Source organism: Hippoglossus stenolepis, chromosome 20 (genome assembly GCF_022539355.2).
Source record: "Hippoglossus stenolepis isolate QCI-W04-F060 chromosome 20, HSTE1.2, whole genome shotgun sequence".
NCBI lineage: Eukaryota > Metazoa > Chordata > Actinopteri > Pleuronectiformes > Pleuronectidae > Hippoglossus > Hippoglossus stenolepis.
In genome coordinates, this window is record NC_061502.1 from 17,750,828 (window position 1) to 17,766,781 (window position 15,954).

Genomic DNA, 15,954 nt, shown 5'->3' on the forward strand with positions numbered 1-15,954 from the left:
TATGACTGTGTGTGTGTGTGTGTGTGTGTGTGTGTGTGTGTGTGTGTGTGTGTGTGGGTGGTGGTGGTGGTGGTGGTGGGGGTCTAGGTCTGGGGCTGTGCCTGAGGGCCTCGCCTGTGCTACAAAAGACTCCACTCAACTCCGGTTAGTCCCCCTCACTAGCATATCAGCACTGACGGACTGCACACACACATAAATACACACATGCTCTCGCTCTCTCACACACACACACACACACACACACACACACACAACACAATAGGCTCTCTGTGATTGCCACTTTCCCACTGACTGATAAATATCGAGCCTGGACAAGAAGACGCCGCTTTAGCTCAGACAAAATAAAGCGAGAACATTCTTTGCATTGCTGTTTCTTTGCATGTGTCAGTGTGTTGTGTGGCACTTTGCACTGGTGAGCACATGGGAGACCAGTGATGAACGTGTGTAAATGTGTTTAGCAGAGTGTGTGTGTGTGTGTGTGTGTGTGTGTGTGTGTGTGTGTGTGTGTGTGTGTGTGTGTGTGTGTGTGTGTGTGTGTGTGTGTGTGTGTGTGTGTGTGTGCTGCGTACTATCACTCTCTTGCTGGGGGTGACAGGTTGGTTGGGGACTAATGCAGCGCGACGGAACTGAATGTGGCCTCGAGCAAAGCAGCTGCCTGCAGCCAGTCCTCATCTGAGCTGTCAGACACACACACACACACACAAACACACACTCAGCCCATTCCAACGGAGAGAGTTTAGGACTCACACACACACACACACACATTTATAAACACACTCATGAGCATTATAACCCCCGTCACCCCGACTTTTCTGCCTGTGTGGCTTCCAGACAATAATAGTCCTGCCTGGATGAGGTGGTGGACATGACACGCTGGTTAGACTGGTTTGACTCCGCGCTCCTCGGGAACCGCGTCACGACGTGGTGATGAGAGAGTGAAGTGAACGACAGAGTTTTCCCACATTACTGTAAATATGACCCGATGCACGTCCCTGCTGCTGCTGGATTTCAACCCCTCACTTCGATCATCTAGAGACTTTTTAAACAAAGCACGACTTATGACGTATTGAAATCTGAGAGCTCACAAGATGTTCACCTGCTTAAAAACAGATTAACATGATCGTGGAACATAATTAGATAATTTTTTAGCAATCTTTGCTATTTTCTTGTGAAATACTCAACATTTCTTCCTTCTTCAGACCACTAAGAAAAGTTGGAACCTACTGTCGTGAGATTTAAGCCATTATTCTTTCCTTGTTTCTCATCCTTTGTCAGCTCACGTGCTTTCATGCACAGCGACCGATGACAGAACCAAAATCTAAATGACAAAAGTTAAATAAAGACCCTGACAACATGCTTTTGTTTCTCATGATACGGTTTCTGTTTTGTTCATCACATTATCCACATGTCTCACTGATTCTGAACACACAAGGATCCCGAAGCAACCACACAAACCTAACACAACTATTCAAACAATCACAATCACCTCTGGGGACTCAACAATCTGAAGTTATCAGTTAAAGGAGAAAAAACAACTGGCTCTTACTTCAGAATTATACAAGTTCTTTGAATGTTCCCTGAACTGCGCGTTTTCAGAAAAGCAAAACAGTAAAGTAGGAGAATATTTTTCACAGTGGCACTCTTGGATACAAATGATGTTATAGATTACAGATCACAGATTATAAATAAGAGACGCCGTTACTAATGTAACATAACCTGTCAGTTAACGTGTTGTTTTCAATAAATCCACCGTGTCTGTGAACGCTGTCTGTAGAAAACGAGTGGATCTCAGGACAAGCAGCCACCGAGCGTGTTGTCTTCAGCTGTGGGTGAAGACAGGACAGACTCGCTGTGATCACTGCTGAACACCAGGAACACACGTATAATGAAAAACACACCGTTGGTTCCAGTTGCCCTGAAACATCGCCTCAGAATGTTGCCCATGGCCACCAGCACCTACTCCTCTCTTAGCTTAGACTCGCTGCTTCTGCTCGACCTATATTTGGCCCCGCTGGGACTTCAGTGATTATACTAATCTCTCCAGAAATCCACCATTCTCACCGCGGGCTGCCAAAACTTGGCAGCCGTCTATATTATATAACAAAGCAGGGCTCCCTCAGATGTTAACCAGGAAGTGAGTGGCTTTGTTGTGGGTTTTTTTTACATCTGAGATTAGAGATTAAGATTTTACCGGGTGATACAAACTTCTCTGTTCATCCTTTAAAAGGAGAAAGGAAGTTGTTTATTTTTTTTTGGAGAAGTGGCTTATTTGACCTTCATTTCACCAATTTTGCTCTCAGCCTCATTTTGAGGAGAGTGTGTTTACCGAGCATTGATCTAGATGAAAATGAGGAGAAAGATTTATTCATGATGTGATCGATACAGAGATATCAACAACAAAAACAAAACTCTCCACCGGACCTTGGTTTTGGTTTTGGTCGAACCCCGCGCGTCTTTACGAGCCTCGGTGACATGTTCACACTTTGGTGCGTTACCGTCGTTTTATCGTCTGTAATCTTCGGTGCAAATCTGCCACTTTATTGGGGCTGACGTTCAACTACCCCCATGTTTACATCAGAGCCGGGGTGGTTGCCATGGAGACGGAGTGCCCCTCTTAACTGGTGCACTCAGGAATAATGCATTGTTGAACAGTGCCCGAGGCTATGCACACACACACTCACACACACACACACACATACACACACACACTAATCCTTAACATCTGCTATAGCGTATGTGTATATGTGTGTGTGTGCGTGAGTGAGTGAGTGCATGTGCATATGTGTGTTTGTGCACGTGCATAAAACGCACATCAGTGCTTCAACCGGCGAATTCATTGATAATCAGAGTTAAGGTGGACTCCATTAGGTTCAATGGTATTTGCCCACAGCAGAATGTACATATACTGTACGCTATATGTGAGTGTGTGTGTGTGTGTGTGTGAGTGTGTGAGAGTGTGAGTGTGTGTGATGGTCAAAGTCAGGGTGGGGGTAAGTGAGGACTGACATGTGGGAGCTATTTTTCCACACTGCTGGTGCTCCCTCTAGTGGCTGGTGACCCTCACTGCTCCTACACACAAACACACAAACGTGCACACACACGATTAAAAGGTGGAAAAATGGTATGAAATAAGAACAATGGTGGATGATTGGTGTCTCTATCATTATTAATTCTTATAACCCGAGTTGTATCTGTACTTTTAGAAGCTGCACATTCACCAGCACACGAGACAACAGAGGCTCCTGTGGAGAAGGAGGCCCGGTCGCCGACTGCCAGTGGAGAGGAGATCTCAATATGGGCTCGTTCAGGAGTCCAGAGCGATCCTGTTGGGAATCAGGTCCTCAACCTCAGGCATTGTACCTGCAATAATTACCCTGCTCGGGAAATAAGTTCATAAGGGACTTACAACCCAGCTACAAAAAGCACCCATCGCAGGGGCAGGCTCCGAGGACAGAAGCAGCCCCATTAGTAAGTTTCAACTCGCTTCTTACAGAAAGCAAAGTTTATTTCCACTTTGCTGCAGACTCACTGTGGAATGAAACCAAACACGAGCAATGAAAAGCCGGTTAAACACTAGTGAGGTGTTTTAAAAGTCTAATTGGGGCATGTGGAGCTGTAAATGTCTGAGTTGAGTGAAATTAGAAAAAAAACCTGAGTCAAAGTCAACTGATGGAATCAAACAAAAACACGAGAAGATTCCTGCACGAGAAAAGCTGTTAACAAAAGCAGGTAATTGCTGCTTGAAATTTGCAACAAAAAAAAAGGAAATCCGTTGTATTTTATGCATGCACGCTACATTTAGATAATAAATTCCTTGTTTGCCGGCTTCCTGAATCAACAAAGCTATTTTCTTTTGTGTGTTGTTATTGCTTTGCCAACATTAGGTTGCTTCTTTCATGGCAATGAACCTTGTTTAAATTTGAATGTGAATTTGAATTTTAGAGGATAAATGAGGGAGGGGATGAGGGGTGAGAGGGAAAAGAAAGTGGGGAGAGAGGGAGAGAGGTTGTCAGTTGCCTGTCTGTGTTTAATGGAGGTCCCTGGTGTCGCCCTCAGGCTCCTTCACTTCACAATTAATGGAGGATCTCTCTGGGGAAAGCCATGCTTCTCAATAACACCTACACAGACACACACAGACACACACATGCACACAACTAGCAGTAAACCTTCTTGGTTTAGATGAACTCTGCACCGGAGCGCTGCCTCAACGTGAACACCCCGTCTCCGACTTCGTGTTGTGGGTCCTGAGCGACGCCGACCCGCCGTATACAGGCGTCTGTTCAGACCCTGAACCGGGTGTGTTTGTGCCAGCATCACCATCAGCCGCCGCCGCCGCCGCACTGAGCTCCACACAGGGGAGGATGAGCGGGGGGGGTGTGGTGGTGGTGGTGGTGGAAGATGGTATGGAGATGAGAGGAGGTAAAGGAAGACGGGAAGGAAGCAGCGAAACGCTTTTTCCTCAGAACTCAGAGTTGATTATATCTCCGCTCTGATCTGTCCGCTTTGGTTTTTCTCCCGGATCTGCAGCAGAGCGGCTCCCAGTGTGTCTTCACGAGTGTGTGTGTTTGTTTGTGTGTGATTATATGTATGAACCACTCAAAACACCAAAGACACTTTCATATAATAGTGTAATAACAAGACGTATGCTGTTGCAGGGTTAGTAGGCTTCATTTAACCATTTACATAAACGTCTTTAAACTCCAACAATTAAAGAACGGTGGGTTTCAGCCTGAAACCAACCCGGAGTAAAGTAGAAAATACATCCCGCCCACAGATGTCATTCTTGTCACCTCAGTTCATTAGAGCGAGGTTGAGTTCTTGACTCTGCGAACAACCCCCGAGGACGAAGAAATCAAGTCGCTACTGCCGTTATTAAACAACAAACAACGTCTAATAGCTGAAAGACGAATCACCAAAACTGAGCCAGGGCCCGTCTGTCAGATGCACGTCTCTGAGATGTCGGGATCCAGATCCGTCTCCCAGATACTGATATGATTTTTATTGGCTATGTTGAAAATAGAAAGTAATATAAAAGAAAGTTGACATAAGAAAAGGTCATTGTGGCTTTAAATCTCATTCCACTTCCTGTCTATCAACTGTCACTACCAAAATAAAGGCAAAATATAAATATATACATATACTCTATATATGTATATACTACAAATATGCTACATACTACATAAAGGAACATATATCATTTTGAATTTCTGAAATGATATTCCTATTGTTCATTTCTTTGGTGTCTCTTCAGATACTTCAGGCCATAATGACTTTAATCTTTATATATAAGTTGTCTTTGTCTTTGTGTATAATTCCCAGTTTAGCATCTGAGAAGAGTAGTTGTGATTTTGTTTTCTGTGTTTGTTTATTCATGAATGTTTTTCTGTATATCTTTAATGACGCAAGTACAGTTTACATCCGTTTTGGGTTCATAATGCATAAGACTGAGGTTAGGATTAATCTTGATTTATACAACATTGTATTGTATAGATATTTGTAATGTATACCTGTTAGAGATTAGGATTAGGATTAAAGTAAGACTATAGTTTAATATCAGGTTTAACAAAATCACTAAATCAAGCCTTGGATTTGGTTTCATTCCTGATATTAATGATGGGGTTAATTTAAATCTCAGTGTTTATAATTAAGAATTTATGCATTAATTAAAGTCCTTTGAAGCCCTGAGACGCCGCTTCCTGCCACGTCTTCCACTCCTGGATGTCGGCTGTGTGCGGCGGCCTCTGATTGGCGAGCTGCGGTTATTCACCTGGACACCGCCACTGCTTCTTTTTTTTCTTCCTTCTTTTTTACAATTTGCATATTCATCAGATGGCTCATGAATATTGATGAGCTGGCTGCAGGCGCAGTGGGTGCCCAGTGGCTGCAGGGCATTGTGGGAAATTTGCCGCATCACTAATTGTGATCCGTCGCCCCTTGAGTGTGTCAATCAAAATCAGGAAGAATGATACTTTTGGGGGCACCTGTAGCTCTGAATATGTATACGCACGAAGAGACGGCGAGAGAACGAGGGAGAGAGACGGGGGGGGGGGGGAGCGGTGTGCGTTCTCGGCGTGTGCGCGCGCGTGTTCGAGAGCGCACATCCAGGGCCACAAGACCACTCCGTTACCATGGTAACCTCTACCATCAGAGCACATGAGGCTAAGGCCCGGGATCTCAGAGAGAGAGTGATGGAGTGAGGCAGAGGAATGAAATGAGCTATGGAGACGAGATATATCCATCCTTCAATCCATCCATCCATCTAACTAGCCATCCATCTATCCATCTATCCATCTATCCATCTATCTATCCATCTATCCATCCATCCATCCATCTAACTAGCCATCCATCTATCCATCTATCTATCCATGCATCTATCTATCCTTCTCTCTCTCTATCCAGCCATCCATCTATCACTCCATCCATTTACGTGATTGTGTTTCTCTGATAAAATGGCGTAGGGCGGTGACGGACTTGTTCTCTCAGTCGATGACCTCCTCCTCTTCCTTTAACGCAAATATTTCTTCTTGACGTTAGCTCACGGAAAATGTTGCTGTGAGGGAAACAGCTCTCTTCAACACTTCCTGTAGCTCGGATGCTAACAGCCCAGTATGAAGCTACAGCTTTAGAGGCCTAAAGCATCAAATCCCGTCCTGTAACTGTCGCTTGTCGCTGTCATCAAGCCTTTTAAACTCTATCGTGATGAAGTGGATGATAAAAACATTTCAACATTTTGTTTATAGCTTCCATTTTTACATAATAGATTCTTTAACAAACCTATATTGTTTTAAGAAAACTTTCAGGATTAAGAACAAGAATCTGCTGTTGTGCCTAATAAGTTAAACATCCCTGATCTTCAGGAGTTCACATGTGGAGGTTGTTCATTGTTTCCCTAGACATGAAACAATAAACTTACATGTATGCGTGTGATACGCCCACATGTGACATCCACCCATCCATCATGCTTCAGTGCTTCTTAGCACGTGAAGCCGGTTTATAACATAACAACATGTGATCTGTGATTGCACCATCGGAAAGTGTATTCCAAAAAAAAGACATACATGTCCCAAAGCACTGAAAACAACACAACGTGACATGTGTTAAGTATGTGCTCAAATTACACGCCATCTTGCATTTTCACCACTTGATGCGTTGCTTCTTGACATGTCTCAGTGTGTGTGTGTGTATCTGTATGTGTTTGAGTGTGTGTTCAGTGTAATTTTACCACATCTCTGTCTTTTTCTTTCCTTATTTTTTTTTTTTTGGAGTGGAAGTTTCCAGAAATGTGTCTTGATGAATTGCAAGGCCCGGTGTTGGAAGTGCAAGATACAAGAGTGTATTGCAGGTGAGTGAAGTCATTAATATTTCCTCTGTATCAATATCACTGGTGGAATGGTGTGTGCAAAAAAAAAAAGAGAAGTGGATGTACGTGTGCGCGTGTGTGTGTGTGTGTGTGCCTCAGATTGACAGGTGGATGATCTCAGTGAGTTGCGCACCCTGGGATCGACTGCATAATCAGGGAGACAAAGGAGCAGAGGAAGAGACGAAGAGAGAGAAAAAGAGAGAGAGAGAGAGGGTGAGTGTGTTTGCGGGCGGGAGAGAGAGAGAGAGAGAGAGAGAGAGAGAGAGAGAGAGAGAGAGAGAGGGATGAGAGGAGCAGAGAAGTGCAGAATAGTAAAATTCCCAGAGGGGTGAAGAGGTTGTGTGCTCTCGTCTCTGTTTATTTCTCTGCATTCGTTTGAAAATGGTTTGTGTGCGTGTGTGTGTTTCTGCAGGATAGTGTGTGTGTGTGTGTGTGTGTGTGTGCATGCTGGTATATGTAAACCACCAGCCCCCGAGTGTGTGTCTGTGTGTTTGGCAGGTGTTTGATGGTTTGCAGCGGTAAATGGGTTCATTGTGAGAACAGCAAAGGTTCCACATCAGGAGACTTCCCCGGTAATTATACTGGAGCAGTCAAGTAACACACACACACACACACACACACACACACACACACACACTCTCTCTCTCCACCATCACATGCTCATATCAGTGTTGTTGTGGTGTGCTTCCTGTGTGTTGTGGCGTGCCAGTGTGTAACGTGGCTGTTTGTCTTGCCATATAAAGCAGCAGGTCTGTGATCTCAGGTGCACGCGTGTGCTCTGCGGTCGACATCCACGCTGGTTGTTACACGGTTAACAGGATTTCTCGGGCGTGGGGGGGGGACGACTTGAGAGAAACCGTGTACGAGCTTATGGTCGACCAAAGGCTCGGAGCCGGAGGAGTCTGTGATAATTGACCAACTTCGCTTTTAACTTTTTCGACAGCGTCTCTCCCTCTCCACCACCCCCCCAGTCCCCGCTGCTCAGTTTGGGTTTGGTTACATCTGCAGTTTTTCCTGTTTCAGATCCGCCTCTGTTGCATTTGGGGATAAACACAAACGTTCGAGGCCGAGAAGGCGACAGTGAGAGGCAGTTGAGTTTGACTTGCTTATGTTAGACAGTCATATAAGTGAAATAATCATAATAAAGTCTGTGTTTGGGATCATGTGACGATCATGTATTGTGGTGACCCCTTCAGGGACCGTGAGGAGGGGCCGGACAGTTTGACCCTGCAGCTCCACAGCCCCTGTAGATGTGTAATCCTGACAAATGAAACCAAGGCATAAAGATGTTTGCTCTACAGCCGGGTCATGTGCAGGACTATTCTAAAGCTGCAGGATCAGCTTATAGTCATCAACCAGCAATGCACAACACGTGTTGCATCGTGTAATTCCCTGTGAATTAGATAATTCAGGGTATTCATGTCTCAGATTTGAATAAATTAAAAAAGACAAGATACAAAATGTTGATTTCAGGTGCTGTTTTTTTTGAGTATCGCTGTTTCCCAGGTGTCTCCAGTCTGAAGCATCATAAAGATGACAAATCAAAACAAGTCAGGATCAACACTTCCCTTCACCTTGGGCTTCTTTCTTTAATTCAGAATATGAACAAACACATTTACTTTACAGTGACGTGTCCAGTGTCTCCCTGCTGCTACGTTAATAAACATGTTCATGCAAGATAAACCAACTTCAGAGGGTTGTTTTCATTAATTATCTATAATGAAATCTGGGCATCATTCAAGTTGACCACAGACGCTGATGTGATAAAAAACTACTCACTACTAACTACTACAGCGACTGACTAAATCTACAGGGAGTGTTTGGTAAAGACACTGAAATATGGAGAATCAGTTTAAGTTATTCAAACTTTATCAGCGAAGCCTCTTCTGTCTGAGAGGTGGCGTCATTCTGTGTGACGCTGAGTGACATCGTTCACTGCATCATCTGAAGGCCACAACTCCCATGGGATTATTATTATTATCTTATTTAAATATAATTGTTGAATAGGCATTTATCAGACAGTGGTTTCCTACTAAAGCTGGACAAGAACAATCAGCCACATTACAGGAGCAAAGACTGTAACTGCATCACGTGAAGTGTTGGATGAAACTGAAACAAATTAAACACACACAAAATATAAACACACAAAGTTAAAGTTTTCATGATCAGGATTTATTTTGAATTTACTCTGAATTCCATAGGGAACAGTCGTGATTGACATCCGATAAGAAGAAATGATCATATTACAAAAGGTCAAAGGGTCAAAGTGTCTTCATGGTGCCCTGAAACATGGTCTCATAGCTCAGGGAGACGTTTTAACATGTTGTGCATCTGTCTCACATCAACACAATGGAAATATAAATAATAATAATCTTTCTTTTACCACTTTACACAAACTCCTGTGAGCATCTATCTGCACGTTTAACCGTACTGAACTGAAAAGCTGTGAAAGAGCAGATCGTTTGATTCTTAAAGATTTTTCTTTTAACGGTCGTCTTGGCCTCTGCTCCGTCTCGTTCATCCGATGTACCTCACACACATCGTCACACACACACACACCACACACACACACACACACACAGACACACACACGCAACATACATTCAAACAGCTCTGCTTTAAAGCGATTACAGAGATTACTCAGGAATTACACGATCAAAGTCATTGAACCTACGTCACCGCCTTTGCATGTTTTATACTTTCCAGCTCTGAAAGTACTAGAGGATGTGAATCAGCGTGTGTGTGTGTGTGTTTGTGTGTGTATAGTGTGTGGTGTGTGTGTGTGTGTTTGTGTGTGTGGTGTGTGTGTGTGTGTGTGTGTGAGTGTGTGTGTGTGAGCCCTCTCCTTTTTTCTGAGACCTGCAGGTTAATCTTCCCTCAGGCTACACTGCCAAAGCGGCGCACTCTGCTGGCTGGGACAAGAACAGCAAAGAAGGGAGGCACTTGTCATGCATGAAAACCACAACAAATTAAAAATAACATGTTTTGACATTAAACCAACGGTTGTTTATGTGTCGTATAAATGCATTTAATACTTGTCCAGAGACAGATTTAGGTTCTACTGTCTGCGATACAACTCTGGAAAGTGTATTTGCTTTCTGCTCTTGCCCGTGCAGTTGCAGAAAGAAGTGATCTTGTGATGGTTTGAGCTCCGTATGTGGTAAAGACGTACCAGCAGCTCCACACGTCGACTGGTCTAACAGGCAGCACATGTCAGTTTCTGAACACACACCGAGCAGCTGTGCACCTCGACAACCTGAAACAGAGTGAGAGGAAGTTGGACATCGCCAGAGATTGAACGAGACCTGAAACAGAAGTTGGCGAAGGGGAGGAAGGAGCCTGCAGAGCGGAGAGCAGGTAGTTTAGAGCCAACTTGTCTGTGTTACAGTTTAACGGCAGAAGTTTGATCAGACATTGTTTTCATGTCAGTGACTTACAGGACGACCTTGTTAAAACGAGGCCCGGACACCACACACGAGTTTGGAGGATGACGTTCCAGCAAGAAGCAGAAATCAGCATCATTCTTCTCTCTGCTTTTATTTTGTTAATTACTAGTTTACCTGTTTCCTTGAATAAAGCACAGAGGGATTAAAAAACTCAAATTCACAAATCACAATTTGTTAAATCCTCCGTCCTTAACCCTCGACTATACAGAGCGACGAAAAACAAACAAAAAACTATATTTGAACTGGAGAGGAAACACAGAATCCTCAGATAGAGGTAAAGGATCTCTCTACACCAGTTATTAAATCAAGTGAAGTTTCTTTACAGCACATTTTATAGACTAAATATGCTTCAAGATAAAAAAAAACAGTGTCAAGTAACTAAAACAGTCTGACATCCCAATGTCATCAAACCTGGATTTAATCAACTTTCCTGCAGGAGTTTTGAATTAGATTGAAGGAGTTTGGTGTTCCTAATAAACTGGAAACAGTAAATTCAGCCGACAGTAAGAGATGATCTTTTAAATATTAGACATTACAGCTACATACACATGCAACTCATCCATACACAGACAGATACAGTCTCTACAAACTGCTTATTCAGGGGTTTTTAACCCTGTTTGCTCCACAGTTATTGTTCAGCTGCTCCCGTCGTTTAATCTCTTTTGTGTTGAAGCAACATGTTTTTACATATCCAGTGTTTCCTTCAGAGCCTCTTCCACCCAGAGTCTGACATGAGTGGAGCTTGAGTGAGAATAAAGTCAAAGGGTTAAAGAGACACTTGACTCTAAACTCAACATTCAACCTGCCCGTTAGAGCCTGGAGTCAAACAGTCAAATTAAATAATCTCATTTACTATTATTCTATTTCTTCTCCACACTGGCTTTTATTCTTCCAAAACAAAACACAGAGAGATAATTTGTTAATTTACAAATCACAAGAGTCCACTTTTATTTTTTTTATTTTTTTTTTGAACTGCCTGTTGCATCTCATGTAAAACTGCAAAGATCTTAAGAGCAACACAAACACGGAGGAAGAGGAGGAGGAGGAAGGAGCGATGATGAAAAATCTGAAAGTACATTTTCTTTCCTTCCATCTGTGCGTGTCTCTCACACACACACGCACAAACACACACACACACACACACACACACACACACACACACACACACACACACACACACACACACAGTGGATGGGAAATCGTCAGAAGACTTTTAGCTTTCGTGTGATCTTTGGGAGCATTTGAGAAACTCCTGAAAAGAGAAGTTAATGAACATCGATCGACGCGCACAGACACACAAACACACACACACACGGACTCACACACACACACCAGGCTGCACTGATCCAACAGCTGCTGGAGTTAAGTTTCAGGGATCAATTTTATAGCTTCGGTTTCTGGCGATGGCCGCAATCTTCTATTATATATATATATATAGTTAATTATTCACCGTATATGGACGAACATTAAGTGATGGCTTGAATAGACAAGAAAACCCTCTGTGCTTTATAGATTTTATATTCGCAGTCTTTTAATGTGTTTTGTATACACAAATACAAAATATAGTTATTGTTTGTTTTTTTTATACAATTCTTTGTTGGATTTCCTAAATTAAAAGGACATTGTGCATTTTTCAAAATTTTGAAAAGATAAACAATAAGGCCATGATCTCTCGCTGGCGTGTTGTTTATCATCATTACGAGCTGTGCTGTGTCCAGGCCCGAGGATTAAATAAACCCAATATGTTGTTTGAGTGACTGTCCGTTGGCAGCAGATTGGCCTTTTCTTCGCGGTTCCTCGCAGCAGCTGACACGTGTCTGTCCCGGATGCAGCTTCCGCGGTGTCTTCAGGAGTAATTAGAAACAACAGTTAAACACAGACACTGGCGACAACAGGAAACCGGGACTGTGACCCCCCCACACCCCCCCTCCCGGTGGGTGCCCCGGTATCTGACAGGTAGAAGCTGGAGCACCCTGTTTCTGTGGCTGTGTGGGTGGGGTAGTGTAATAATGAATAACGATGCAGGACATAAATGTTGCCTATTTCAAATCATATTCATGAGAATTAAAGCAAATATCTAAATTTGGACGGAGATATGTGTATTTTTTTTTAAATAAATGAAACCCAATAATCCAAAATGTGTGCGTAATTCCGGATTAAGTGACGTTTCTCCTCCCTGACTGTTCATTTCCCAGCGACCACCTGTTTCCTGCCCTCTCCTCTCTCCTCACCTCACGCACTACATGGGGAGAAATTAATTTGCTGCGGATCTTGGAGGCTTAAACAAGGCAGCGACGCCCCACGACCCCCCACCACCCCTCCTCCGCAAACCGACAAGTAAATCCCCACAATTAGCAGATCCATATTAGCATATTAACCTGTGCTTCCTGCCGAGGCGCATCCTTTATGTAGGTCAGACACCATTTTTCTTTTTGTTCTTAATTTTTTTTTTTTTTTTGTTGCTGCTCTGATGGAGGACAAACATCTTCATGGGCCGTTTTGTTATGGATGCGCCTTCATTATGCCAGTCGTTATTTTGGCTGGAGAAAGGTGCCTGGGCCAACACAGACAGACACACACAGACACACACAGACACACACACACACACACACTAAGGCTGCAGGACCAAGTTAACGGACGCTCATGGCCATATGAGGTCAGTGTCTGACCGGAGCAGACTCACAAACAAGGCCAACACATGCGCACACACACACACACCAGCAGACACTATGGTGGGGTTTTTATTTGTGTTTTTATTTAACTGCCAAAAACTGCACGACTGCAAATGATTTAAGCCCCAATTCATAAAATAAGGACGTGCACATTCAGTCTATAACCAACCCTGTTTGTGTGAAGTTTGCTAAACGTGCACAGGAAACAAACACCAGCCTGTATGTTGCCTATAGGCCCATTAAAACCCAGCGTGGGTCCGTGCAGCCACTACACGCATCACGAGAGTGTCTGACACAATGTACTCATAGCATCTTTAAAGCCTATAAGGGGATTATGCTGCTAACACTGGTAGCAATAGGCTAAATGTCTGCAGGCTATGTAGTGATCCGATATAAATAAGTTGTGGCCCACTTAATAAACCATTTAAACCAATCAGGTCTGATAGTAAATAAGAGGGGGAGGAAATAGAAGAGGGTGGGGGGTCACATCCCTCCTGGTAACACAGTCTTTTTTGTATTTTAAGCGACACTGATGTTTTTTGGACACAACACTGTATATTTATTAAAGAGTATTTAAATCTAAACACTTATTTGCAGTCAAATTCCTCCATTTAATGTTTTGCACCATCGAAATTGCCCCAAAAGTGATGATCAGGCGATTTTCTTCCTCTAAAAATCATCACTTTCTAGGACTAAATGTTGTTTGGACACTATTTGGTCCACAGGCTAAGTTTAGAAGTATTGCTAAATATAACTTAAGGGGGAATTCAAGTCCTAAATGCTGCCTGTTGTGTTTATTTAGACATTTTCTGCAGGATTTGTGCAAATATTGCTTTAAATTTCTCATCTTCTACAGTAAAAGTCATATTTTCAATCAGTGAGTCATTGAAGGGAGATAGTATCAGTCTCCTTGTGCTCAAATCCTCATCCCCTGCCTCTCCATGCTGTCTCCTCCCCTGCCACCTTCCTCCATATAGATGACAACATGGGCCCCCGTGCTCTCTGCAGGAGCAGCGGTCCATCCAGGAACCTCGAGGCTGATCTAAATTCTCGCCTCTGGGCTGAGCTGTGCGGGGTTTCGGGCCTTTCCCTGCCTCGTCAGGCGGCAGATGGACTGGCTCCTGTCCGGAGATCAGTGCGCATCTGGTGCGGCGCTCCAAGCCCTATTGGCATTAAAAAAAAAAAGCAGTGCCACTGGTCTGCATTAAGCCCCATTATGACCGTCTACCGTGCAACTGGTGCCTCGGGTTAGCAGCGACGGTGGCCAGCCACACACACACATATATATTCATTTATGTCTCAGGCAACATGTATTCACCTGCAAATCCCATTTTACGCATGCGCCTCGGACCCTGCTGCTCGGAGCGTGCGGACTTTAAGGGGTTTCCACCGCTCCTGGTTGCAGGAAACTCATCTCGCATGACTTTAAAGGGCATTAAAAATAAATTAGGAAGCCGGCTCTCACATCTTCATGCGTGCTCGACCTCCAGTGTGGCTATAAGCTCTGCAGCCCCTCAGAACTATATTCCCAGGTAGAGTTCAGGCGTTTGATCTGGATGATGATGTGAGAGGAAACACGTTAAGCTGCTCCTGCACTGAAGGCCCGTGTGTCAGCGCGATTTCCTGCACACGGGTTGATCAAGCTCACCCCCAACCAAACCACACCTGCACCCCCCAACCCCACGTTACAGTGTCTTAATGTTTTCTGTGCAATATAAGACAAAAACGAGCCAAAAGAATCCTCATGCATGATCCTATGTTCAATATTGTAATTGACACCAAATCTCTCTCCATCCCTCCTTCCCTTCCTTCCTCCCTCCCTCCTCCCTTTCTTCCTTCCTTCCTCCCTTCCTTCCTTCCTTCCTTCCTCACCCCCTCTCTCTCTCTCTCTTTTCTTTCCAATACCTGGCGTGCGACAACCGGCCTTCAATGGTCTCGTCGTGCAGAGGGTGCACGTCGAGCCTCGGGGCAAAATAAGGAGAAAAAAAAAACACAACGGGTATCAGTTAATTAAAATACAAAGAGGCCTTGAGAACTTTTTAAAGGAGACTGTTCGGCACCGCCTGGACCGTTTGTGCTGCTTATGAGGACTTTTTTTTATTCTCCCCAGATATGAGTGGAAAACCCCATAAAAGGCTAAATAGAGTTGATCAAGAAGAAAGGGAGGATTTGTGCTCGGGGTTTATTTCAGTCGTGTGACATATGATTAAGTGGAAAGTGGAAATCCAGTTGGAGAGAAGGCACCATGAAGAAAAATCAATAAAACAAGTAGTAAAGCAGCAGAACATTACACTTTATATACGTTATACCATAAATTAATATTTGTAATATTATTATTACAACTACTAGTATTATTATTGTTGTTGTTGTTGTAACCGATGAGTAGCCTACACACAGAGAGAGAGAGAGAGAGAGAGAGGGAGAGGGAGACGCATGCAGGAACAGATGGGAGGGGAAATAGTGTCTTAATTAAAGT